This window comes from Perca fluviatilis, chromosome 7 (genome assembly GCF_010015445.1).
Source record: "Perca fluviatilis chromosome 7, GENO_Pfluv_1.0, whole genome shotgun sequence".
Classification (NCBI taxonomy): domain Eukaryota; kingdom Metazoa; phylum Chordata; class Actinopteri; order Perciformes; family Percidae; genus Perca; species Perca fluviatilis.
Window position 1 is genome coordinate 46,715 of NC_053118.1, and position 25,786 is coordinate 72,500.

A 25,786-nucleotide genomic window follows, 5' to 3' on the forward strand; every position below is an offset into this window, starting at 1 on the left:
ACGCATTACAAATAAACCACAGCCGCGCAACAATAAGACAACACGTGCAAATAAAACCACAACACGCTAATAAGACAACACACGTGCAAATAAACCACAGCACGCGCCTAATAAGACAACACGTGCAAATAAGACAACACGTGCAAATAAACCACAGCACGCACTAATAAGACAACACGTGCAAATAAAAACCACACGTTCAAATAAACCACAGGTACGCACTAATAAGACAACACGTGCAAATAAAACAACCGCGGCAACAATAAGACAACGATGCAAATAAACCACAGCGCGACTAATAAGACAACACGTGCAAATAAACCACAGCGCACTAATAAGACAACACGTGGAAATAAGACAACACGTACAAATAAAACCACAGCACGCGCTAATAAGACAAACACGTGCAAATAAGACAACACGCGTGCAAATAAATCACAGCCCGCACTAATAAGACAACCACGTGCAAATAAACCACATCACGCACTAAGACAACACACGTACAAATAAACCACAGCTACGCACTAATAAGGAACAACGTTACAAATAAACCACAGCCCGCACTAATAAGACAACACGTACCGATAAGAACAACCGTTGCAGACAACCACGTGCAAATAAAATCACCGCACGCTAATAAGACAACACGTGCAAAATAAACCACATCACGCACTAAGACAACCACGTGCAAATAAACCACAGCTCGCACTAATAAGAACACGCGTGCAAATAAACCACAGCCGCCTAATACGACCGCACAACACGTTACGTAATGTAGACAACACGTTGCAAATAAACCACAGCACGCAACAATAAGACAACGCGACGCAAAATAAACCACAGCACGCACTAATAAGACAACACGTGCAAATAAACCACAGCACGCGCCTAATAAGACAACCGCGTGCAAATAAACCACAGCACGCACTAATAAGACAACACGTGCAAATAAGACAACCACTGCAAATAAACCACAGCGCCCGCACTAATAAGACAACCACGTGCAAATAAGACAAAGGCGATGCAAATAAATCACAGCACGCACTAATAAGACAACACGTGCAAATAAAGAAAACATGTACAGATAAACCACAGCCGCACAAGACAACACGCGGCAAATAAACCACAGCTCGCACTAATAAGACAACACGTGCAAATAAACCACAGCACGCACTAATAAGACAACGCGTGCAAATAAACCACAGCACGCGCAACAATAGCACTAACCGCGTGCAAATAAGACAACGCAAGCGCCAAATAAGACAACGGCGCAAATAAGACAACACGCACTAATAAGACAACCACGTGCAAATAAGACAACGCGGTACAAATAAACCACAGCACACACTAATAAGACAACACGCGTTACAAATAAGACAACCGCGTCAAATAAACCACAGCACGCACTAATAAGACAACACGTGCAAATAAGATAACACGTTCAAATAAACCACAGTACGCACTAATAAGACAACACGTGCAAATAAACCACAGCACGCAACAATAAGACAACACGTGCAAATAAACCACAGCACGCAACAATAACGCAACACGTGCAAATAAGACAACACGCGCAAATAAGACAACATGCGCAAATAAGACAACACGCACTAATAAGACAACACGTGCAAATAAAGACAACACGCGCAAATAAGACAACACGCGCAAATAAGACAACACGCACTAATAAGACAACACGCACTAATAAGACAACCGCACAATAATAAGACAACCACGTGCAAATAAGACAACACGCGCACTAATAAGACAACACGCACTAATAAGAACACAACGTGCAAATAAGACAACCGCGTGCAAATAAGACAACGTACGCAATAAGACAACACACGCAAATAAACCACAACATGCACTAATAAGACAACCGTGCAACTAAGACAACACGTGCAAATAAACCACACACGCACTAATAAGACAACACGCGTTAGCAAATAAACCACAGCACGCCAACAATAAGATAACGTGCAAATAAACCACAGGACGCACTAATAAGAACAAACACGTGCAAATAAGACAACCGTGCAAATAAACCACAGCGCACTAATAAAGACAACACGTTGCAAATAAACCACAGCACGCACTAAGACAACACGCGTTACGCAAATAAACCACAGCCGCGCACTAATAAGACAACCACGTGCAAATAAACCACAGCACCACTAATAAGACAACACGCGTTACAAATAAGACAACACGTGCAAATAAAACCAACAGCACGCACTAATAAGACAACACGCGTGCAAATAAGACAACACATGCAAATAAATCACAGCACGCACTAATAAGACAACACGTGCAAATAAGACAACACGTGCAAATAAACCACAGCCGCACACTAAGACAACACGTGCAAATAAACCCACCGCTCGCACTAATAAGACAACACACGTGCAAATAAATCACAGCACGCAACAATAAGACAACACGCGTGCAAATTAAACCACAGCGCACTAATAAGACAACACGTGCAAATAAACCACAGCACGCGCAACAATAGCGCATAACACGTGCAAATAAGACAACACGCGCCAAATAACACAACACGCGCAAATAAGACAACGCGCAAAAAAGACAACACGCGTGCAAATAAGACAACACGCACTAATAAGACAACACGTGCAAATAAACCACAGCACACACTAATAAGACAACACGCGTGCAAATAAGACAACACGCGTCCAAATAAACCACAGCACACTAATAAGACAACACGGACCAAATAAAGACAACGCGTGCAAATAAATCACAGGCACGCACTAATAAGACAACGCGTGCAAATAAGACAACCGCGTGCAAATAAACCACAGTACGCACTAATAAGACAACCACGTGCAAATAAGACAACACGTGCAAATAAACCACAGCACGACTAATAAGACAACACATGCAAATAAACCACAGCGCTGCTGCGATGCAAATAAGACAACACGTGCAAATAAACCACAGCCGCGCACTAATAAGACAACACTGCGCAAATAAGACAACACGCGTACAAATAAACCACACGCACGCAACAATAAGACAACACGTCCAAATAAACCACAAACGCACTAATAAGACAACACGTGCAAATAAGACAACCGTACGCAAATAAAACCACGCACGCACTAATAAGACAACACGCGTACAAACAAGACAACACGCACTAATAAGACAACACGTGCAAATAAGACCACACGTTGCAAATTAAACACACGCACTAATAAGACACAACGCGCAAATAAGAAACAACGCGCTAATAAGACAAACAACGTGCAAATAGCCCACACCACAACGGAAGTGTTTCCAGGGGACACTTTTAAGTTGATGGCGCCGTGCCTCAACCATTGGCTTTCCGGTACATAGACGGACCAACAACAGGACAATTTTAACAATTTTTGCCATTTTATTCATCACTAAATTCACTTCTGAATACGTTTTAGGCGAGAAATGAACTCTTTAGATTCCGAATATAGGAAGTCTTTGCGAAAATCGTTGCCGATTGACAATTTGTTTCAAAGTTTTGAGATTGAGTTGCGCTCAAAGCACAACAGCAGCAGCTGTTGCGTGCTTATTTGTCGTTTATTTGGCGTGTTGTGCTTATTAGTGCGCGGTGTTTGTTACGCGTGTTATCTGCACGTGTTGTCTTATTGCGATGTTGTTTATGCGATGCTGTGCCTCAGGGCCACCATAAATTCACACAAATTCAACCAATCACTGACTTTGGTGCGACTTCGCAATTTTGACCAATCACCGCAACTTTTCTGCAAATTTGACCAATAACCGGAGTTTCCCGGGACTTCAACCAATCCCAGCAGTCCCACGTGCCAGACTTTACATCAGTATAATGTGACTCTGAGTGCCACTGACCAAGCGGGAGTAAGAGAGAGTTTGTTTCCGAAATTCTGATATGAAATTCCGATATGAAGACGAGAGAACATCTCACATTTAACAACAAAACATTTCAGACCGTCTTGTCAACCTGTATACATTTTAACATCAATGTACGCTTTAACGTTTTTTCACTATAAAGTCGCTGAAAGCTGCTGCTGTTTCAATCCTGTCAGCTCTCTGCAGCGGGCGGGGGCAGGGATGCTGCTCATACAGTTCCCCCCGCTACTGACGCGCACACACACAAACGCACACGGTGGATGCAGGAAAAACCGGAGATGAGATGACACAATTACCTAAATTGGGGAAAGCTGCGCTCGTTATTGTAAGATCAATGATAAGTTAAAATCCAATAAGTACTTTATCGAACCGTATGAATGTGTGTCCCAGCCCAGGTTAGGAAATTAACTAACAATGTAAAGCTCAACAAGCCACTGACACATATGTTCAAATTTGATTCATTCAATAAATTATTGTTTTTTGTCAGCAACCATTCTACCAAGACATTTCTACCAACCTGGGCCTTTTGAACCAGGTGGTTTTTTTTTTTTTTTTTTTTTTTTTTTTTTTTTCTTACCGGCGAAATCCTGGAGGCATTGCTTGGGGAACTCCACACGTCATATTTGTATGCTCAGATGCATAATTGCCTATAGACACAAAGTAGTATTTCCAGTCAGTCTAGTAATATGTCTTGGTGTGTGTGTAGCAGTGGTAGCACCCACCTGATGGATAGGCAAAGTAAATTTTATTCTTTTAGTCAAGCTAACCTGTTCGTTAAACTGAGCCGCAAATGATTTTTTTTTTTTTTTTAAGTAATGCATTTCATTTTTAGGAAGAGTGGTACTGGGGAATCATAGTTACTGCGATAGTACAGGCAGTACAGGCAGTTTGTGCACAAATAGGAGTACAGGAGTGTACTTAGACTTAATACATGTAAAATCCCAATTTATAAATTGGTTGGCTTTATTCAACACTAGGGTTTAAACTCTTTTTACATATGGATTATGCAGCGTGAATGAACTTCTACAATAGGTTTCATTGCAAATGCAGTTGGCGATTTAACCTTGGAGTGCATTACCAGCTTGGCTATTTCTGGTGTTATCTTCTAAATTATCTTTTGTTAAATGTTTCTCATGCTTGTGATTTTTTTTTTTTTGCCAGTCATACTAAATAACCTTAGAAAGCGTGGAGTAGAGTAGTCAGTGAGCATCTGAGCAACTTTAATGGAGCAAATAAACGGAGGCAGTGACAAGAGCCGGCCGTACAGTAACCTCATCTAAACTTTGCCCTCAGTCAGTGTTTCCTCTGACCCCATGAATGAACTCTGAAGTTGGGTCTGCAGGTCAGTGACCCTGAAACACGCTGGCTACGTGTCTGGACCTCAGTCAGTGATATACAGCCACCCACTGACCTACTCATTAAAGCACGTTTGTCAACATATTTATAGATACAAACATATACAGTACACTACAGTACATATTCACATGTTAAATACAGTAAGTGCAGAAACACTGATTGTTTTGCTGGTCAGTTGAATACCAGTGTGACATCAAGTCTGGCGGTAAAACTGAAGTTAAAGAATTTGTCTCTTTTCATCTTTCCTCAGGTGCTGTTGACTTTTAGGTCATTGGTGGATAAGGAAGGACACGTTAAGCCAAACTCTAGACGGAGTGACCCAGCTGTCTAAAACCACTCACCTGGGCTGCAGGCGTCCACACGTTCCACCTGGTGAGTGACAGAACTACAGCAATTGAACTAATTATTGCCGATGTTTTATAGCTATAGTCTGTAGATATGAGATACTGTACATAAGTGCAGGAGTGGAACATATCTCATCAGTGTTTAGACATCAACCGTGGTATTATAAAAAAGCTGCATACATTAGAGATTCTCTGGGGCATCCCAGTGAACAGCCATTCTAAAAGTTTGATTTCACTACTGTGAATGGATCATAATTAGGGCAGCAGTGATTACTTTTGTGGCAACATTTACATTGATCATGCCTATACTTCATTTCATAACATTGCCTTCTGTCAGCACATACTTACTATGATTGATACACTGCATTTGTTAGTAAAAGCTTTAGTTAACACTGTAGTCTCAAAGCATGGGTTGGAACCTATTTCTTGCCACAGTCCAAATACATCCAGTTTAGGTGAATTGCCTACAGGTGTGATGTCTGTTTAGTGCCACCCCTATGATAGACTGGCTTCTTTCCTAATACTTTTCCTAGTACCGAAACCTGAACGACCGGTATCTACCGGACCAGATAACAACACAGATTTCGGGGTCTCGTTTTGGTGTCACTTCAATGACTGTGCTGCACTCTGGTGCTTTGTGGTTGGGGTATTTGATTAGGATGCCCCCTGGATGCCTCTCTGTGTTGATATCCACGATCCAGGAGCAGACCCATAACAAATGGAGGGAATATACATCTAATCTGACCTGGTATAATAATTAGTTAATTATAAGTTAAGACAACTGAAAAAGTTTTCCATATCAAGTTATGATGCAATTTTATCGTTGAGGGATCGAGAGCATTCTCATCTTGGGAATAACTGTGGTATGGAAACACTTCAGCACAAGACTGTAAACGTCTCAACAAAATGGCACGCGGTGCATCAAAAATCAAAGACCCGCCGCTCAATGTGGCCAACAATATTAATGTCTCCTCTGATGATGTTCAGCACTTGCATGAAAATTTTTCCAACTCTCAGTGACCAGGTAAAAATGCCAAACGTGCAGCACTTAGTGCAGAATAGATGCTCAGCGTCTGGTCATGCTGCTGGTGTTTGTAGCATAGTTTAAAAACAAGGTGTGCCCATTGCCAAGTCACTCAGTGCTCTGTGGCCGATTTACATAACGTGCAGATCCCCCCATCAACCAACAGATTGAAGAGTATGTAAAATTTCAGTCAACCATGACTTCCTTTGGAAGCATAGCTGTAATCTTGGCGGCCAATGCTGGTAATTTCTCCCCAATTTCGGGGTCGAATTTACTGCTGGGACATGTCCGGTTGTGTATTATTTGGTTAAGAAGTCTTTATTGGTGATTGTTCACTGTACAAAGTCCTGCTATATACTCCGTTGCTGTAGCTCCAGTTTCAGCTAGCTAGTGAAACAACAGCGTGGCTGCGGTGGAGCTCAAATTCTAGGAACACTCTGGCCAATCAGAGCAGACTGGTATGGAAGTAAATCGGTGCCATCGGCTTTTGAATTCGAATTTTTAGCACTGAATTTATTTTACATCAAATTTTAAAACTGAATTTTATTTTGCATCTAAATCAGACTTTGAATTTTAAAAGCCACCAAATTTCTACCACTGAATTTTTTTGCCTATGACATTTTTTTTCAATGTTTAAAAAAATCAATGTAAAAAAATGTGATGTCTCAAAAAATTCAGTGTAAAAAAATTCGACATCTCAGAAATTCAGTGAAAAAAAAATTCAATGTCTCAAAAAATTCAGTGTAAAAAAATTCAACATCTAAAAAAATTCAGTGCGAAGTAATTCAACGTCTCAAAAAATTCAGTGTAAAATATTCAGAGTCAACATCCGGGTAACTAAGGAGAAGCAATCAATCCCTGTATCAAATCATCCAACATCCAGCCAATCAAGTTACGCTCCATTGGTCATGTGACGCCGAAACAGGAAGACGGTGAAGTTCAGGTGTGCTCCGCTCAGAGCTCAGCATGGCTCAGAACACAAATGATGGTGCTACGGTGAGTGTACTCTTCATTTACCTTTTCTGTTCGTAAAAGTCAGTAATAGTTACCGGACACGTTGCACATTAACATCATTTGTCGAACAATGTCTACAGGGAACTTTTAATGAGGTGGCCTTCCTTAAAAGTGTGTCAGCTATTAGCCAGCGTTATGTTAGCTATTAGCTAACTTTATATTAGCTGTTAGCTAACTTTAGCATGGTTTACTGTTGGTAACGTTACTCACAGTTCTGTGTCAGCGAGTATGATCTGACTGACAAGAAATATCTGACTACAGTACATTTAACAGCTGGTCAGTTACGAGCTGCTTCACTTTACTCAAAACAGTTTTAAAAATAGTATAAATGGACAGCCGATAATATAACCGTCACCAAACTCCTACAATGCTTATTAAAGTCTAGCTAGTAACATTTAGCTGTTTAAAACATGATTTTTGTGCTGCTGGTTTGTAATATCCTTTGTCCTGTATTTGTGATGACAGGATAGTCAGGCTGATGAAATTGTGCAGTCAGCCAGTCAGGCGTTTATTGCATTTAATCAGTTCGTCTGAAAGACAATGGGGCGCAGCCAGTGGTGGAGTAACAAATCAAGTTCTAGGGCTGGGTACCGAACGTCGATACTTTCATGGCACCGAAAAAAATCCACTCCAATCCTATGAGTATCGAAAAATTATGTATCTTTTGGTGCCAAATTTCGGGTTCCAAAAGCATCTGAGAGTGTAAGCGCAAGCTTATCTGTCCTCTCTGCATATTGACACGGAGCGGAGCTCCGACCGACACACGCACACGGAGAGGTGCGGACGGAGTAAACTGTCTGCAGTTTTGTTGAAGTCACAGAGAGTCACGGTTGGTTTCAAGTGTAGTTACAGTTTTTCAAAACTTCACACAGACAGCGTTAGCTGCGATATATTAATGCCGAAAGCGGTCGCTGTGCTGTTGATGTTACACTTCCTCCAGGCTGAACTGTTGTTTCTCTGTCCTGATGGCTGAGCTTGCAAGGCACTTTTAATAATGTTACTCTGAGTGAGCAGTTTTACCAGAATTTTTTAATTTTAATAACTGTTTTGATTCATAAAGTGGAAAATAAAACCTTTGTGTTTAATGGATTTTTTTGATGTTTAAATGGATTTTTTAAAACATATGGTATTGAACAACGTATCGTTAGGAACCGGCATCGAAACTGAGGTATCAAAATTGGCACCGGATCGAAAGATTTTGAATGATACCCAGCCCTATCAAGTTCTGAGGTTTAGTATTAAACTTTAGTTCATGTACATATGGCTTATTTTACTTAAACATTGCAGATGTATTGATTAATACATATTCTTGGATACAATCCTGCAGAGAACAGAGGCATACGGAGAGACCATCACTTCAAATGGAAATGACCAGGTAAAGACTTAAGGGAGATGTTTGCTATTTTAAATGCAAGCCCTATGTATACACATTTTGACATGCTACTAAGTTATACAGGCAAAATTACTCATAGACGTTCAAATCTAAACTCTGGAAGAAAGCATCTGATGTCCCTTCAGCCTCTCACTTTCTTGTGGAAAGTGACATGTTCATGGTGGTGGGGAGAATGGTAGGCAACTCCTTTCTTCATGGAGGACCATGCCTGTTGGGACTCAGCCCTGCTGTTGTTCATGTCCTGCTTGGTGTTTTTTTCTTTCACTAACATTTTATGTACAATGGGGCACCCGTTTATTTTATCCATATCCTTATTGAGTGACGTTAATATGTCTAATTTAAGTTTATCAAATCCAGAGGGAGTGAACGAGATTCTTAGTTTTGTAATACTGTAAATGTAGTAGTATATACAAATCTTGATTTTTAGAGCTGCTAAAATGCCAGTAATTTGTAAATAAAATAGAGGTTGGTGCTTATTTGGATCCAATATGTAATATTCATATTCATTACGTTTTGCAAGTGCACATACAGAGGACAAATTAAAGGAAAAACCAACATAAAGTGTTAGTAAGGAACTGCCAGAACAGCTTCAATGCTTCTTGGCATTGATTCTACAAGTCTATGAACTATACTGGAGGGATGAACACCATTCTTCCAAAAGATATTCCCTCATTTGTTGTTTTGATGATGGTGGTGGACGTCGCTGTCTAACACATTGGCCAAAAATGTCCCATAGGTGATCATTTGGGTCAGATATGGTGACTGTGAAGACCATAGTAAATAATTCACATTACATTTTCATCAAACCATTCAGTGACCCCAATGGATGAATTCCCCCCCCCCTCACTGTAGGGTTTAGGTATTTCAGTTTTTTCCTTTTTAATTTGTGCCCCATCTGTAGTATCTGGCATTAAACATCTTTTTTTTTCTATCTCCTAATAATTTTCCCTCTGTGTTGAAGCTTGAAGGGGGATCCATACTGATAAGGATAAACAGCGGGTCCAGGACTTGGCCCATGCCTGGGACCTCCCTTGCCTAACTGAGAAAAACAGGAGATGGATTTTTGAGAAGCTATTGATCCATGCTGTAAGTGAAATTCAAAATTCTTTTTTTATCCTGTGAGTGACGTTCTGGTTATAAATGCACATTGCCAAGTTATGTTATCTAACCCTAACCCTAATTTTAATTACTCTGATATTGTGATGTTATTTCCCTATATATTATGGTTTAGACCTGTCTGTTTTCAATCTTGTTCTTGTTATTTATGTTTTCCTACATACATAGCCCACAGTCAACGTCACGACTACCAACCAGGGATATTTGATCAAAAATGCTATGCGATTTTAAGATAGAAAAATGACAAGTCTTTTTCATGCTATTTTTTTCAATGCAGGTACTTCAGCAACTCACATGGCCTCGTGACGATAGTGACGATGATAAAGTTGACACCAAATGCCGCATATCAGGCTATCTTCGACAGTTCATTGCTGATGGTAAGTGTACAGAGACACTTGGAAGTGGTATTTAAATATTATTTGGTTATCTGTTAAATTAGTATAAAAGCTGTATAGCTATTTAGATATTCAGCGTGAACTTCACACATTCACTATTGAGCTGGAAACAGCAACATGACATGAATTTTTTTTTTTTTAATCCACCCGATTTAAAAAAGAAAAAAAAAAGTAGTCATGTTGCTCTTTTCAACCCAAGAGACGAGTCCAACCAGTCTCATTCTAAAAATTATTTTTCTGTAAATTAATCTCAAGGGTTTGACTAATCTTTTATTGAGTGTAAGTAGTGCCATAGTTAGCCATTTATCCTGATGACTAATAAAGTCAAAAAAAATGTTTTAATTCCTTTTTATCTACTCTATAGCAACACCAACTGAACTGACCGACCTGGTCAAATTCTGGACCGGATGGGAGATTCTACCACCGAGTCTCTCTGTAGAAATGGTCGAGGGCAGATACCCCACAGCCGCCACTTGCTTTGAGACCTTGCACATCCCAGGGCATTACAAGGATTACACATCTTTTAAATGTGACATCCTGGTCTGTATTTGCAGTTGCCATACAGGATTTGACTTGTATTTACTTGATTGTCCCTGCTTGTTAATTCTGTTAAAAGATCTGTTGTAAACTCTCACGCTCAAAGAAACCTTCAGGAACTTGTTAATGTATACTGAATATAATTTCACACTGTTACTGAGAGTACTTTGCAGTAACCTTTGGCAATAAATGGTCAGTTCATTGAGGTAAACGTCTGACTCTGAACTCCTGTGAAGCCCTCATAACCATTGAAAAGGTTCATGATCCTTTCACACGGTGTAAGGGGACTGACAGCAAAAGAGAATAAATGGCAGTAAAAATTAGAAAAGGTTATTAACCCTTTCTTCCCGTCGACCATGCACTTGTCCTCCCGGGTCAAAATTGACCCGGTCTGTTTGTCCAGTTTATAAAGCATGAAGTATAAATTATCACCCAATTCTGTTTTACATCTTCTTAGCCAACTTCTTTCCAACCTATTATCACTAGTTTGCACTTATTTTAATATATGGTCAAAATACCGCAGTTGTATAAAATTATACCTCATTTCTGAGTAAAAAAAAAAAGCTGAAATGAATTATTTTGACTAACTTGAGATAAACCGGAACATATGTTGATGGGTTAGCACAGACTGGTATAAGTCAAAGTTTAGTCAGGATACTGTTTTGAAACCATTTAAAAACTTTAATGGCAGCCAATATTCACACTTGTTGTCCTCCTGGGTCAAAATTGACCCGGCTTGTTTTGCCTATTAATAACGCATAAAGTATAAATGATCACCCATTTCTATTTTACACCTTCGTGACAACTTCATTCTAAGTCATAACCACTTATTTTTGGAATTTATGGTGAATAAACTTCATTTACATGAAAGAATACCTAATTTTTGTAGTAAAATAAGCATAAATTATGAATTATTTTCATTATAGTTAAGATCAGATGAACCTATGTTTGTGGATAATCACTGACTGGTATATGTTATTGATTAGTCAGGATATGGTTTTGAAACCATTATATTAGTTTTAATGGCAGCTAAAGTAAAATGAACTGGACTGGTTTCATTTTTTTAATGTTACTATGCTGCACCTTCCTCTTTTCCCTTGTCTTGCCAAAGCAATAACAATAATACAATTCAGATCATGCAAAAAATTATTGTCTCTCTCAACTCAAAACTTAAGTCATTCTGATCAGTTCTTTCACAGAGCAAGAAGCTGCTCACAAAATTGAACAGCAGCAATGTAAGTATCGCAGCACAAGGACTGCTGTCATTTGTCCGACGGTCAGGGGGCATGCTGTGTCTGGAACAATGATGCTCGACTGGTCATCAAATGGAAGTCTGCTGTTTTCCCACTCAATGTCAAGAATATCCATGCCCTACAAATAGAGAGCATTTTGAGTTGTATGCAGTAAAAGTAGGCACACTTTCAAATACTACAGAATGTGCTCTTGGCTTCTAATTAAATCTCTTAAGTACGTGAACCACACTATTCATTCAAATCACATTATATTTGTATGTACCTCTGTTATCTGGTCCCGGAAGGTGATCTTTAAGTACATTACTTGAGTAAATGTTCAGTTTAAAATATGCATTTACCTGAGAGGAAACCCAAACTTCTCAACAGATTGTAGGAAGAAAGCCAGGGTGTGGTTGATGCAAGGTTGTTGGAGGTTGCACCAAGATATATTATCTGCAGCACAAATGTAATTATACGTCTATGAGACACTCAAGTATTTAATGATTACAGAAATGTGTACTCTTAGTCCAAACAACTGTGCTTACCTTACGGGAAAAAACGTCAATATCACCAAAGACAACAATGTTGTAGCTGAAAGAGAAAAAAATAATTTGTCACCTGTATATAACATACTGCAAGTAAGAAAAAGTCTTCTACACACAGTTACTAAATGTCAGAGACTAGGTGTACCGGTAATCATTTTAAGAGGTTAGCTGTGATGGTAGAGATGAAAAAAAACGGTAGCATGAAACATTTTATCTTTTTTAATGTTTTGGGTAAAGTGAAACAGCTAGTAACTTAATAGGCAGCTGTTAAACAAACTGTCAGTCAGATATTTCTTGCCAGCCACATCATAAACCATGCTAATATAAAGTTAGCTAATAGCTGACACACTTTTAAGGAAGGTCACCTCATTAAAAGTTCCCTGTAGACATTGTTCAACAAATGATGTTAATGTGCAACGTGTCCGGTAACTATTACTGACTTTTACGAACACAAAAGGTAAATGAAGAGTACACTCACCGTAGCACCATCATTTGTGTTCTGAGCCATGCTGAGCTCTGACCGGAGCACACCTGAACTTCACCGTCTTCCTGTTTCGGCGTCACATGACCAATGGAGCGTAACTTGATTGGCTGGATGTTGGATGATTTGATACAGGGATTGATTGCTTCTCCTTAGTTACCCGGATGTTGACTCTGAATATTTTTACACTGAATTTTTTGAGACGTTGAATTATTTTGCACTGAATTTTTTGAAACATTGAATTTTTTTACTCTGAATCTTCTGAGACATTGAATTTTGTTTCAATAAATTTCTGAGATGTCGAATTTTTTTACACTGAATTTTTGAGACATCACATTTTTTTACATAGATTTTTTTTTAAACATTGAAAAAAAATGTCATAGGCAAAAAAATTCAGTGCTAGAAATTCGATGGCTTTTAAAATTCAAAGTCTGATTTAGATGCAAAATAAAATTCAGTTTTAAAATTCGATGTAAAATAAATTCAGTGCTAAAAATTCAAATTCAAAAGCCGATGACACTGATTTACTTCCATAGACTGGGCTTTGTCAGGAGGCGGACTTAAAGAGACAAGCTATCCTACAGATCATCTCATACAGAGGGTGAATACAGGTGCAGTAGCCATGGGCAGGGTGAGAAAAATAAAAACAATTTTTTACATTAAAGCATGCAGACATGTTCTAGTACAAACACAAAATACAAGTATTATCCTGAAAATGCTATATAATAGTTGCCATTTAATACTATCTTGTTTAAATCGCCTGTTTATTGCCCACAGTGGTTACTGTATCTGATGTGACGTTTTTGTTTGCATTTATTTAGTGTGAGCTTACCAAACCAAGTTCTTGAATCTGGATTGAATCCTAAATCTTAAAGTTACTATAGAGTGTGTAGTGAAAGGCAATGGTTGTTTGCTTTTCTTTGTGTGGGAAACATTTGTCCTTCAGTTTTTCCTGGATGGATAATTAGAATTGTTGGCATTCCTCATTGAAACTAGGGACACAGCTATACCACAGCTAGCTGAGCCCCTTGTTCATAGTAAGAATGCCAATGAATCAAATTATGGGCAGATTTTTTTATTTTTTTTATGTAGCAAGTCTGCTTATTGGCAGTTTTAAATATTGCGACTTGAGAGGTTGAGAGAACTTGATGAGGACAATATGAAACACAGGCCACCTTAAGAACAAATGCTGAAACTACTACTACTACTACTACTACTATTTCCATGATGTCCTGTGAAGAAGAAAAATAACTCGCTGTAATATACATGTCTAGGCATGAAATATCCTTGAAGCACTCGTGTGCAGACAAATATCACAGCATCCCACCCACCCTCAGTGTACAGAGCACTGGGATTATTCTCCCGTGTCTCTGCTCTGCTCAACACGAGTGGCTTAGTGGCTGAGATCAAACAGGATCATCAACTGTCAGCCTCATGCTTCCCACGGACACGTGGTGACATCTTGAACAAGGCAACATGATGTCCTGCCAACTGCCTTTAGGAGAAGGCCTATCACTAGGATGCACATTTTAAGCAATTTCTGTAAATGATAGTTGGACTTCTTATCTTATGAAATGCGTTACACGTCTTTCATTAGAAACCCATTTTAACCACTGACATGAATGATGTTTGAGACTGGGCTATATTAGGAGTTAAAAGAACAAGTAACAAGCAAGTTACTTGAATGATAAACTAAATAACACAATATACTGACTTCATTTAAAAATTGCAGTGGTCTGCAGACCTAATCGACATGATGGACTGATGTGTTTTTCACTTTAGCTAACGTTAGCTCAACTGGACGGATATCCAGGGGACGAACATTACTGTCGCTCCAACTTCATCTGCCCATTTACTGCCACTGCTTAAAATGCATTTATAATGGAGCAGGAGACTGTCACTAATACAATCACTTTTGTGTTGATTTAGTTGGAAGCATGTTTAATTAGAGTCCTGCTCTCTGAAGTTAACCGTGCAGCTGCTTCTGTTCAAGATACTAGTTTAGCGTTAGCATGAGCCGCAGATAGCTAAACCGCACCGCACTTAGCGTGTTTCCTTAATATCTGATGATGTATTGGGATCTTTTTTGGATTTATTACAGCAAATATATTACATATTGGACCTTTAACGTTGTTGTTAAGTGTTTGTTAGCTTGTTAACATTACCAGTTAGCTAACATTAGCCTGTTTAATGTTAACGGTAACGTAAAAATAAATGTTAACGGTAATGTTACAGTTAACACATAACAAGTCAGCAGCAGCCAACGTTTGCATTTACAGTGTGTGCACTGGTGATAATGTTACGTTTGTACGAGTCAAAACTCTGCAATAGTTCAAACATGTTACTGACGTTACCACTTAACGTTACGTACTCACTCTTCATCCCCTATGGGACATAAGGCTGCAAAGAGATCTTTTCATTGCATTTATTCCTTGGCAACATGCACATCTCCCTGTGACCATGGGCCTGTGACAGGTACATCTTGTCCAGCAGCTCCTTCAACTTTTAGAAACACCAGCTAGCAGGGCCGTTTGTAGCTTGTTGGGCCAACTTCTTCCTAAGGACAGCACTGTTGTTGCCAACATCTCTAGTCTCTAATCTTTTCAGATGAATTTAAATTAAAAGGTTGATAATTCATCATATAATCATTGTCAAAACATTCAAGCGGACCAGACGCAAGATTTTATTTTGAAAAGTAGAATCTCTGGGACGGCACCAGCTGGGATGGCATGAGACAGGAGGTCTCCAGGCTATAGCCATACGTGACTTGGTTCTGGAGGCTCCCCGGTGGCCCTCTCCCGCTCCATGCTGCATTTCTTTGGCCGTATACTCTGAGGCACACACTGAGGATTTTATTGCTTTAATTGACTATATTTACAATCAACACTGATTGGACATCAACATAAAATGTGTAGAATTTTCCCTCTAGGGTTGTTATCATGTAATATGGTATAATTTAATCATAGTTAATGTATCTTGTTTCATGTTATGCAACATAGTGTATAGAGGGATTACCTAGAGTGAAATGTACCCATCATGTCTCATGTGTGTCAGAGTGAGCCTGCAGTCCATAGATGGCTAACTGATGACATCTGGCCTTGGGACTGGGCCAGATGCCATTCTCTGACCTGTGAGTCATCACAGCTATGCACTGCCAGCATGTCTGATGTGTTGGATCATAACAATTAACATTAAATTTGATGATACACTAGTAAAATCTCTGCAGTCTGCGGCACACACAGGCACTGGTGGCTTATTCTATGTATGTGCATTATTGTAGTTTAGAGTCCAATACACTTGTGACAGTCTTTGTCACGTTAGCTTTTTTCCCTTTTTCACCTGTTTCTTCAATGTTTTTCAGTGTGATAAAGCAATGTTGCTCTCTTAAACAAATGTATTTGTATATAATATATATGGATATAGTCTTTACCTAATTATTTTATTAAAGGGGACCACAGGGACAAATTCAAGCCAGTCACTAAGTGCAAGTGTTATTCAAGATTCAATACTTTATTGCCATACAACTCTGTGCAAGTTGCTAGGAATTTGCTTCAGTGTGCTCATGACAGGACATCAACACAATACAACAAAAAAACATAGAGCTAATATATACACATATGGTATCCCACATGGGATCACACTTAACACAGGCAGATAAAAAAGGGGACACCAATCACTACATACCTGGATTAAAGTCCAGGAGGCTAAAATAACAGTGTCAAGTTTAAAGTGACACGTTGCATAGGAATGCATAGCGCAAATCCACAACTTTTCAATAAATAGATAAAATACCGCTAGTATGGGTGGCATAAAAAGTAATATTAGAAAACCGGTGTGATCCCTCTGCAGCCTCTTATTCAAATGTCAGCTGTACACACCAGCTGGTTGTTATAGCTAAACTCTGTCTATCTGTCTATCTGTCTGGCTTTCTGTCTGGCTGGCAGGCAGGCAGGCAGGCAGGCAGGACCTCCCTCAATTAAGGTCAGATAGAAAGACAGAGACCAACTGCCAGTGTCTAACAATGTGGTGATGGGCTTTAGAGCCTGAATGGAGCCACATTTCTTTTCACTCATACGCAATCAGGCTTTCGGTAGATTCTGTAGTGCATTTGGCTGTTTAAAGTGAAGTAAAAAATGCATTTTCTCATTGTTAATGCTATGTCCCTATGTTAATTGTTCATCCATCTCTTGTTCTATGCCAAATATATGTAAAAGAAAATACAATTTTGAGCATTTCAACATTTGTTTCAGTATCTCACTATGGGACACGCTGTGCCCCAGAAGCTATATCACACCACGCCAGTCCTGACAGACAGACGTGACGTCTACCACCGAAGGAGGGACTTCCTCCTGCTATAAGTGCTTGACATAACGTATCCTACTTAGTCTAAAACCTCTTCTTGCTTCTAGAAGCTAACTCTCGGACGGCACGTGTAGCTTACAGGCTAGAATAACAGTTCACAGAGCAAGCTAAACACTCGGTTAAGGAACGCTACCTAAAACGCTGCAAAGCCATCGGAGTTTAGTAGCTGGGCTGTCTCCAAACAGTAGCTACTCACGTTTCAGCTCTATTAGCCGCTTACCGGAGCCTAAATGACGTCGGAGCCTAAATGACGTCGGAACCTGACCTTACCTCACCATTGATAAGGGCAAGCTACCGACCAGGGCGTGCACATGCGGACACCCATTCTGTATGCTCAGCGTGCCTAGGACCGCAACTTGCCCAAGCCGCGTTAGCATCCCAGCCTGCTACAAGGGGAAAAGGCTGCCTATGGTCAAGTCCTCAGCAAAACAGCTGCTGCCGTTTTTCCTGAGCGCCTGGAGGAGGCTATCCGCTCATGGAGCAACCCCCTCTCTGCCAAAAAAAACATCCAGGAAGGGTCAACGTTTGACTGGGCTGACGTGGAAGAAAATGACATCTGCGGGCCCCACTCTGCACTCCAAAGCAGATTGTTTTCAGTCATCACGGATTGAAAAGGGCTACAAGGCGATGGCTATGTCTGTGAAGACACGGATGGCCTACCAGGCTGCATTAGAAGACAACATGTCCACATCGCCCACCCCAGCCCATGTGGGAGGAACTGTGCGTGGTACCAGACCTCTGCCTGCGCTTCCACAGATGCGATGTCCAAGCCTCTGGAGGAGCAATGGCCCTGATGAGAGGCCCTCAAGAGAGCTAGATGGTTGAAAGGCTTGTTTGACCCAGCGGTAGCCACGATGCAGCATTGTTGTGAGGAAAAGAGAAGGTGAAGCACTACAACTGTGTGTCCCCAAAAGATTGCCGGCACCCAGGCAGACATTTGCACAAGCCATGGCCCACCCATATCGCATCCCCAAGCGGCAGCCCTAACCACCACAGGCGAGCACCCAGGGTCAGAGCAAGCCGCTTGAGCTGAGAGGTACGTGAGCTAAGAAACCCTTTGCCCCCAGTGTGACGCCAGGGGGCCGAGGGGCCCCTCCTACCACTGCAGGGGCTAACAAAAAGAGGCGCGCCACCTGGTGCGCTGTTGCTCGGGGGGCCCAGCCAGACACCTGCATCGTTCTCCCGGGATTGTGTTCTGTTCCTAGGAAGGTTAAAGAGGGCATGCTCCAGGCCCTCCAAGAGGTGTGCAGAGCCCATGTCGGCACTCACAGTTCACAGCCACGCAAAAAAAGAGGAAGGCCACTCCTGCAGAAGTGGTTGTGACAGTGTTGACACAGTGTTTCCCACTGTCTGAGATATTATCAGATACTTAAGAAATAAATAACTATTTACATATTAAACAAATTAGACTAAAAGATGATACAAATAAAAATATTGCGACTCTATGCTGCATCTGACACAATTTCAGGGTAGTTATAAGGGCTGCACGATATGGGTGAGCAGGTAGAATGGTGGGAGGCACAGTTAATCTGCATGTACTGCTTGCGCTGCAGTGACAGAGCAGTTTGAAAATCAGCGAGGTTTCCCTGATTGTCCTCCTCCTGATCTAACAGCAACAACGGGTGAGGGAAGTGTGTGTGGAGCCAACAGTCCTCAGAACTGCGCTAAACTCTAGCCTGCCCACTTTTAAGCGATCCAATCAAAAATACGTCCCAGTACAGAACCTAAAGACACTCTAACTTCCATTTCACTGGGACGTAAAAGCCAGTCTATATGAATCAGTCAAGGTTTGAATTAAACTCAGCACCACTATGAACCTAAAAAAACCGCTTCATTGTGTGTTTCATCATGACAAACACATTTTCAAGCATTGTTCAGACCCACAGTAATGTATTTTAAAATTTAGTCAAGATGCCAAGTTTTCTAAAAATGCCACAAAACATGCTGGATCCCATGGGAATTGGAATGCTTAAATGTAGATTTTTTTTCTATTTGGTTTATGGTGTAAAACACCTGGACGGTACATGTTTCACTCAATATAACCATACTGTTTGAGCAGGGAAGTTATTTCTTTACTTTGAACAAACAAAACAAAATATCTCAAATCAAAGGTCCACTTAAAAGCTTTCCAAAGCTTTCAACCACATAACACTGTCTTCATCAAATGGGCCAGCTTCATTCACTGATGAAGAAAATGCAGTTTAAAGCTCCAATAAAACCTATTTGAGATTATTTTATTATATTAGTATTACCTTAAAGTTGCTATAATTTATTTTTAACAACTGCTCAGAAGTATATATACAAGTATTTGTATGTTAAAGGGGTCGCTAATGGTTATAAACCAACAAAAAATGTTCTACATAGTGGAGCATTTAGCAGATAAAGAGTCCATTACAGTATGTTTTTTCAGAAGTTTGTGGAAAGCAAAACAGAGCTAAAAGGAGAGTGAATGTTGGACATACTTCATCACATGAAAACAAACAAGACTAATGTAAATAAGCAGATTCCATAATAATCTTTCAGCATATTGTAATTCAAGTTGTCTGAGAGCAAACTAGATTACACCTCCTCTTGGATCTCTATTCAGGCTTCAGAAACACAGGCAGTTTTACCAACTCTTTTTCAATTAAAGAAGCTAACACTAGCTCCAAAAGTAGCTAGATGATGCCATTTGCATAATGGTGTTGTCATTACGTATCCTTTGCATAAAGCTTAGTGGCTGTGCCGGCTGACTGCCTGCTGCACGCCGCAAGAGTAGAGGGAGAAAGAGACCCGTGCTGTTGACAGAAGAGCCGTGGACTGTGTTTGCTGTCATGAACCAGCTCAAAGTTATGACTTAAACAAGGGAGACCACACATAATTAAGGATTACATTTAAACCAATTCATTTAACCCACATTAAACATTACTTCAAATTAGAATAAAACATCAGTAGTGTAGTGAGTGCATGGGTGAAGCTGACTGTGTGGAAAGCAAAACAGAACCCAAAAGACAACCCAAACCCTGCTGGCTGTGTGGACAGCGAGCCAGAGCCAAATAACTTCAACTTCAGCCATCTTAAATAGGAATCAGGAGGGCAATCAGGAGGAGTGGGTTCAGGTGTGGCTGATCCTCCTGCCACACCTCTGCCACTCGGACTGCCTCCTAAACAGCTGCAGGAAAAAATATCAAGAGACACTCACAGAGTGGGAGGGATCATCACAAGAAGCATGCATGGAAATCTGTTATAAAATATAAAATAAAATAAATAATCTCGCTTTGCCCCTGATGGTCTAATGTCCACTAGTCGCTTTTTAGAAATAAAGTCGCTAAGTCTGAAAAGTTGCTAAAGCTAGCGAAAAACGTCGCCAAGTTGGCAACACTGGGACAAGTTCAATCTCAAAATGGTGTGCACCGTTTTGCTACGGTTTCCTGGTTGAACGACATGTTTCCTTGGAACGGTGTGAAACGGTGTGCAACTGCTTTGAGATATGTTTTCTCTGGTTTGGTGGGTGTGTCTCTTGTTTATTGGCGTTGTCACAGGTGGTATCCAATCAGCAGAGACGAGTGTGTAACCTCTTAAAAAGACAGATCGCTTGCCTACACAACAGGGTGTTCAACGCACCCCCGTTTCAGTTTAAGAAAACGTGTTGCTACGTTTTGTCTGGGCTGAACGTGGCCCTGGTCATGGGAGACCAGAGAGAGAGCGTTCCTGTTGGCTGTTGTGCTTATGCATTTTCTGTGTTACAAAGAGGGGAGAGGGAGAGCTGCAGAAAGAGTTCTCACGCTACTTAAAATGTTGGCATTTTTGGATTCTACCCACTGCAGCTTTAATGAAGCCTTGGAAAAAGCAAATGAAAACTTTTTCTTTTATTCATCTTTGTGAAAATCAGCTATAGAATGTGGATCTAAAGAGCTAACGTAGAGGTCACATCTTGGCTGGTTTCACCAAATTTGCGGCATGCAAGCTTTAACTTTTTCTTTATAAATATATTTTTTGGGAATTTTAGGCCTTTATTTGTGACAGTACAGCTTAGACATGAAGAGAGCGGGAGAATGACATGCACAAAGGGCTGCAGGTCGGAAACGAACCTGTGGCCGCTGCATCAAGGACTGAGCGTCTGTATATGGGCGCACGCTCTACCAGGTGAGTTAGCCAGGCGCCCAGCTGTAAATTTTAACATGAGATAATTCTCCCTTACATTCATTTTGACATGTTTAACTAATTGAAAGAAACACCATATTTGCAACCAATGCATAAGCACGTGAGAAGACTGTGGAACTCTCAAATGTACCTGCAATTTGTGAAATGGGATGCTAGCACCATTTGCGATCTGCGTGTTAGCAGTGCTTGAAGACCCCTTTTGTGAAACGGTTATTCCAAAGATACTCTATATGGTCAAAGTAAATGACCCCATTCTGAAATGCAGCTAGGCCTACTGGAGTTTTTTTGGTAGAAACCTCTGTCAACATCACCCAGGTGCTCAGTCAGTGTGGAACTTCTGCCCCAGTAGACAACATACTGTGGTGAATCCATTTGTGAACTGACTTAATGGGCAGCAGCTGTGGCATTTCACAGTGATCTCTCTTTGTCTGTATGTCATTCTGCCTGCTCCGTATGTGGCTTCAAACACACAGTGCGAGTTTCCCATTTAAAAGATGAATATTTAGCCACGATTGAAAGACTTTCATTATTCATGTTTACTGTTGTCCATGTCCACACTGAGGGCATAATTGAATGAGATCAGCCTCAGCTCCCTGTCCAGATAGCTAGGAGACTTTGTTCCTAGTTACTAGACATGAAACAATCTGCTTCTGTAAAATTCCCTTTTGATTTTTTTCTCCGTAAAACAAATGATCATTGGCAGAATAAAGTAAACAGCAACAGTAGTTGTTTTAACTTGTTGCTGTTGCTAACATTGGATGTGTGTGTAATCTTCTACAACAGCTGCTAACTTTCACTCTGAGGCCTACTTGGTCTCCATGCCATACATAGACTGAGATAGACTAATACACAGTTTAGAAGAAACAGAATGCACACATATGTTGGCATGATGACAAATACAAACAGAAAGACATGCACTACTGTAGACAGGCAGGCAGACAGCTCAGTCCCTTATATTTATTCAACAGCAATAAATTCGCCATCTCTACTTTAAGCAGCCAGAGTCGGGAACGAGCAAGGATTATAAATCGGAAACACCCCCAGACATTGCCACCATTTAGCAGTCTGTTATTGGTAGTTCGAAAGAGCAGTTGCTGGCGACAAAGGCTCCGCTGCCAGTCTTGCTACCTACCTATTACAACAAATTTCAGCAATAGGGCTGGGTATCGGTACTCGATACCTGTAAGTCAGGGGTACTCCAATACAAATTTCAATAGTCCGGCAAGGCTCTTTAGGGGTACTATTTTCTCTAAATCTGGCGCCTAAGAGCGTCTGTGTAGGCTATGTGGAGGAGCTCAGCCCCGACACAGAGAGCAGGGGAGGATGCAGCGTGATAATAAATGACCTCAAAACGTTCAAAAGTAAAGATAAAAGAGCCGGTAACGTCGGAGCTTGTCAATACTACGGTCTTTTAATAGTTTAGCCCCGGGGCCTGTTTAATACTGGGTTTTGGTACTCATCCCTACTTACAAGCATGCATTTTTAATCTGAAGTGCTAAAAATTGTATTGACATATAACACAGTTAAAACACACTACATTACCTCACCAGTTCCACAGTGACACTCCACTGCCAAGGCCAGACAGATTGTCAGAAGGGGTGGCATTAATAGCTGCAGGTTGTGTTTGGAGATGTGAGAGGAGTTGCTAAGCCTCACTGACAGGCTTTGACTTCACACCCTGGCTGGTCAGGAGTCCGTGGGCATGTCCTGAATTAGTACGGGGCTTTTCTCATGGTGTGAGAATGCTGTGGTGGCTGGAATGCCTCTCACAAGGGTGAAGACCTGGGTTTACAATTGCCTTGAAATGCCTGTGATTTTAACCCCTTAACTCTTGGGTGTCGGTAAAGTCGTCAGTAAACATTCGCTAAAGACATTTGATATATCTATGATGAGCAATTCATTCTAGCAAGTGTGAAAGCATAATTAGTTGCACTAATAAATAACACGGTCCTGATAGGAAGGTACAGACAGAGCAGCACAAATAATATGGAGATAAAATGGTTTCAAAAGTAGTGTTTAATGATCCTAACTTCCATCCCATAACTTCTCTCCATGTAATTTGTGCATGAAGCTGTAGTGCGGGATTGGTGTGTTACATTCAAGCCATTGCCAAATGAGTTGCAGGGCTCCATTTTTTTGAGATGATGCATGTATGTTTTACAACTACTCGCACATGTGCGACCTGCAAATTTGGTGACTTTTATTTTATGTTGAAAAAGGAGGAGAGAGCAAGTCTGCCAGAGTTGGCCAGTGTGTGTGAGAGGGGGATGGTCCGTGAGTGACTAGTCAACTGCATTACGCTGTGATCTACACTCGCTTTCGTGGTGTCCCACTCATCGTCCGCATATGCTGTTGCACAGCGCTGTTGTTGCAATGTTTCCGTGAAAATCATGATGTTGCAGCCCATAATACATCTACGAGTGGTGATCCGCAGCCAAAGTCCATTTTGTTTACTAAAGACCTTACATTAGCAGGGTTTCCCGCAGAAAATTTGTTAGTTAAAGTGGTAGGGTTGGGGTTGCCATCTGACCAGGGGGGGTGTGTATATATATATATCTATAGATAAATAGACTCTGTACTACATTTAACAATTAGCCTACTTATTAAACACTGAATATGAATTATTATTTAAAAAACGTGCTATAACCGTGTTACTCGCATGGCTCTTACTATCCTCCGTGACACGTTCTCTTCCACTTCGCCTGACAACTCTTGTCCAAAACAAACAGCTCTGAGATAACACAGCTTCACTCACTCAAAGCAGATAGTATGCGTGAAATAAAAACAGGACACGTAATTTCATGTGTAGTTTTTAACTACACTAACTAACCGTGTGTTGTGAACTGAGTAGTGATTTAAAAAAAAAAAAAAAAAAGACAACTGCGTCTCAAAGACCGGGCAACAGCAGCCGGGACGTTGTGAATCCACGCGCGAGAGGTGATGGATATTTCCAGTCACTTCGTCATGTATTCACTTCGTTGAAACAAGAGAAGAAAGCCTCACTGATGTGAAAAACAGGACAGAGATGCATATAGAAATGCTCTCTGCCTGCCATATGCCAACGCTCCGGTAAGTCCATCACCCTGTCTCTGCCCGGGCATGCCCCAGCTGGCCGCACATTTGTTGACAAACTCTGACGCGCACGCAACGGTGAAATGGCGATTTATCCCTTTTAAATCCCTTTTTAAATGCGACTTGTACATTACAGCCACTCAAACAGGACAGAGTAACACAGCGGGAGATATATATATATATATATATATATATATATATATATATATATACACACACACACACACACACACACACACACACACACACACACACACACACACACACACACACAGTGGGGCAAAAAAGTTTAGTCAGCCACCAATTGTGCAAGTTCTTTCACTTAAAAAGATGAGAGAGGCCTGTAATTTTCATCATAGGTACACTTCAGCTATGAGAGACAAAATGAGAAAAAAAATCCAGAAAATCACATTGTAGGATTTTTAATGAATTAATTGGTAAATTCCTCGGTAAAATAAGTATTTGGTCACCTACAAACAAGCAAGATTTCTGGCTCTCACAGACCTGTAACTTCTTCTTTAAGAGGCTCCTCTGTCCTCCACTCGTTACCTGTATTAATGGCACTTGTTTTAACTTGTTATCAGTATAAAAGACACCTGTCCACAACCTCAGCAGTCACACTCCAAACTCCACTATGGCCAAGACCAAAGAGCTGTCAAAGGACACCAGAAACAAAATTGTAGACCTGCACCAGGCTGGGAAGACTGAATCTGCAATAGGTAAGCAGCTTGGTGTGAAGAAATCAACTGTGGAAGCAATTATTAGGAAATGGAAGACATACAAGACCACTGATAATCTCTCTCGATCTGGGGCTCCACGTACGAGCTCACCCACGTGGGGTCAAAATGATCACAAGAACGGTGAGCAAAAATCCCAGAACCACA

General features: G+C 40.7%; 1 protein-coding gene across 1 annotated transcript in view; it reads left to right on the plus strand.

Annotated features, from left to right (window-relative positions):
- Positions 1-25,786, plus strand: part of LOC120562227 (neurocalcin-delta A) — a 115,193-nt gene that overhangs the window by 8,411 nt on the left and 80,996 nt on the right. The window contains exon 2 of the mRNA XM_039805823.1: positions 5,495-5,616. The gene's annotated coding sequence lies outside the window, so the exon portion shown is untranslated. The remainder of the gene's footprint in view (positions 1-5,494; positions 5,617-25,786) is intronic.